General features: G+C 26.7%; 1 non-coding gene across 1 annotated transcript; it reads left to right on the forward strand.

The window, feature by feature from the left end:
- Positions 1-3,642: 3,642 nt before the first annotated feature.
- Positions 3,643-3,714, forward strand: trnae-uuc (transfer RNA glutamic acid (anticodon UUC)). Its single transcript has one exon. It is a non-coding gene; the product is annotated as a tRNA-Glu (tRNA).
- The last annotated feature ends 341 nt before the right edge of the window (positions 3,715-4,055 follow it).

Raw genomic sequence — 4,055 nt, forward strand, 5'->3', positions numbered from 1 at the left:
AATTTTCTTTACAATTTCCCGATTAGATAAGCCTGTATCTTTGTATGCTTTGATTACTGCTAATTCTTCATTCGTTAAACGCTTACCACGTCCCATTTCAAATAAAGGTATCAAAAACCAAATGTTAAAAACTTTATGAGCACTGATTTCACAGTCTTTGTTTAACTTACAAATAATAATAAAAAACTAACTCACAAATGCGTATCACCAGATCAAAATATACAAGTAAACTGAAAATAATTATTGATGAGGCTAATTCTATTTGTTACCGCAAATATCAAGTATTATACATTTTATGGTTTTATCAAATGTTCCGCAATTTAATTATGCTATATTATAATCTAAAAAGTTGTTGTTTGTAACAGTAATTATATGTGTGTGGATACAAAAGTTGTAGCGCACAAACTTGTTTACAGATTTACAAAATATTGGATCAGCACATGGTGAGGCTAATTCTATTTTCTCCGCTGTATTAATGGGCTAACGGAATACATCGGTTCCGTCTAATTTAACTACAACTAAATCTTATTTATTTTTCGTAAAGAGTTGTTTATTATTGACTATAACAATAGAATTTAAAATTTAAACTTTTTTTCAATTGTATTTTTACTCCCATTAATAGAGTTTGAACTTTAAATATAAAAACAAAGCAGATTTCTCATTGTCAGTCATTAAAATGTTTTCTATTTATTATAAAGAAAAAAAAATAAATCAAATTACTATTTATGCAATCGCCCCCTTTTAGTTATTCTTTATAACTAAATTTTTAAATTTAATTCTTTTTTTATGTTGTTTTAATGCATATATCTATATTTCTATTTCCTTCTAAAAAGTCATAAATAAAAATATATATAACTCATAAATAAAAATATAAAACTCATAAATGAAAATATAAAACTCATAAAATAAAAATAATCAAACTAAGAAAATAAAGTTAAAAATATAGAACTCTAAAAATAAAATTTAAAAAATATATATAAATATTCAATTAGTCACAATTAAATACCATTAATCAAACTTTCATTATCCTGAAAAATTTATATGGCTGTAAAGTTTGTGGCATTGATGTTAAACCATGCAACATGTAATAAATAAAAAATAAACAATAAACTATTTTTTATGCAATTGCCCCGGTTTAGTTATTCTCTGTAACTATTTTTATGCAATTGCCCCCGTTTAGTTATTCTCTGTAACTAATTTTTATGCAATTGCCCCCGTTTAGTTATTCTCTGTAACTAATTTTTATGCAATTGCCCCCGTTTAGTCATTCTCTGTAACTAATTTTTATGCAATTGTCCCCGTTTAGTTATTCTCTGTAACTAATTTTTTTATTTCAATTCTTTTACTTTTATTTTATTTTAATGCATTTATCTATATTTATGTTTCCTTCTAAAATATGCTTAAAAAATTCCAATACATAACAAAACTATCCTAGGGCTTCTACTTGTTTAAAGTCATTCTAATCTCCTTTTTATATGTTATATTTTTGTTTTCCATTATTATTAATGATAATCTCTATTGGCTACATTTTATTTCTACTACTATTAAAAGTAATAATAGTAGTAAAAAAGGTTTTATATTTTATATTACTCTATTTAATAATACTATTACTATTTTATTGTTGCTATTATTGTTATATTATTATCATTATTATTATTATTACTGTTAAAACAACATGTTATTATTATTGTTGTTTATTATTATTATCATTTATTATTATTAATATAAATATTGTTTTTATTTTTATTATTACTATTTTAATCATTGTCTTTAGGTGTTTACTTAATGTTAGTAGTTTATACTATTTGTAAACAACCTTGAAACACCAAATATTTCAGGAATGTATATTGATTGATTGATTATTGCTGATATATGACTTGAATGCTAGGATATTTTAAACTATCGTGGTCAGGGTTACTATAATGGATCCAATATGTCAGGTACTGGAAAAATTATTCGGGAGTTCTGTACGTTCCCTGTAGCGCTTACAATATGAATTTGGCTGGTGTGCACGCAGTTGAATCAACTATTGAGAATTACGTATTCTTTGAGAATGCCAAATTTTAGTACATATTTTTAGTGCAAATCTTGCCCTAGGAAGATTCTTGCAAATGCGACGGGAATTTCACTTCTTTATTTTTATTTTAAAATAAAGCTTGAGAACTTGCACAGTTTTGTTCGAGAGATGTGAACAAAGAGAACCTCATCGAAGAAGTTTGTGGTTTTAAAAATGCCTGAAAACAATTTTCAAGCAAGTAAACCCATTGAGCAACTCAATCAAATCTTTGAGAGGAAGCTTTAACACCTTCCTTCCATATATTGGCATCATTCTCCGAATTTTCAACGCCACTCCCTGAGTTGCTGAAGGTAAACGATTATCTAGTAAAATATAAATAGTTAAAAACTCTCTCCGTTTGACCCTGGGGCAGGATTGCATTACTGCTATTTGTTTTTTTTAATTGAAAAATTTTTGCCTAAAAAGGTGAGCTACGATAATGTCATCGATACTTGGGCGGCCAGAAAAGTTCAAAAAGTTCATTTTTAAGCGCCTAATTAACCTTTCTTAAAGAATTCGTTGATTGATTTTTTGTTTATTAGTTTTAAAACTAATGTTTTGATTCATATGTCAGTTTTGATTAATGAACAGTTTCTTAATCCAGAGAAAAAATAGTAAAGCAGAAATACAATGTGCTGTGTGAGAAATAAATAATTTCTGCGTTCATAAAACTTCAAATTTTGTCACATCTTGGTTTGAAATAAGGGCGGCGTTCTCCATTCTTGACCCCTGCGCCATTGGCGTTCTCGAAGGCTCTAGATACTTGATCAAGTATTAATCGATTCACTCTTGGAACTCTCTTCCTATTGAAACTAAAAAATTAATCTCCAAAATAACAAATAAAAAATGCCTAATAAGAAAATGCCATATATATATATAACCTTATGCCAAACTGTAGATATAATTATATTATAAATATATTTTAATATATCTGTCATATATCTATAATTATAAATATATTTGGGATTGTTACTATAGATACATTATAGGCCAAATAATTATACTTATGTGTTTGTTTTATAATACAAACATATAAGTATTATTATAAAGTCAATCAATTGTTTAACCTATTGCCAAACTTATGTGTATTAGGCATTTCTATTTGGCACAAGGCCTACAATATAGCCTTCCTATGCCTTTAAATTTAAAGGCATAGATAGGCTACAATAAAATTCAGTTTATAACTATAAATGTTATTTATGAATTTAAAATAGCTATTGAAGCAGCTGGGCATATTATTGTGGGCGATGTCCTATACAAGAACACTTCAAATTATATAAATCCATACCTTCAAATTATATAAGACCAAAAAAAATTGATATTTTAATCTTGCCAAGATCTTAACAACATTAAATTAACAACAAAAATTGTTAATAATTAACAATTTTTATATTCTTAATAATTTTTCATATTTTATTCTAAATATAATTCTTTATTCATATTCTAATTCTTAAATACTTTTTAGTCTATGTTCTCAAGAACATAAAATATAAAGTATTAAGTATTATTGATTGTACTTATATTTAAAGTTAATTATATTATATTTTAGTATTATATAAATTAAAAATAATACCCCTACTTTCACATCCCGCATGGTCTAGTGGCTAGGATTTCTGGTTTTCACCCAGGCGGCCGGGGTTCGATTCCCCGTGCGGGAGTTAATTTAACTATTATTTATTTTGTTTTAGACTATTATTTTGTTTTAAACTATTATTTATCTGTAAGTTATTTATAGTTGACTCATGCATACCAGTAATAGACTACTCTATATTAGATTAATTAAATGGATTGAACTAAAAATTAATAATAATTGTAAAAGATGCACAAACAAATCAAATGGCTTATATAAAATTGCAAAGATTAAATCTTGTAAAGACCAAGAAGTAAAGACCGAGAGGTGATTAATCTTGTTAAGACCAAGAGGTGCCTGGTTCGATGTCGGTTCAAACACAATATGCGACATTGGTAAGGTTCTTACCAATGGTGGATGTGCGGATAT

Source organism: Hydra vulgaris, chromosome 15 (assembly GCF_038396675.1).
Source record: "Hydra vulgaris chromosome 15, alternate assembly HydraT2T_AEP".
In the NCBI taxonomy this organism is placed as follows: Eukaryota; Metazoa; Cnidaria; class Hydrozoa; order Anthoathecata; family Hydridae; genus Hydra; species Hydra vulgaris.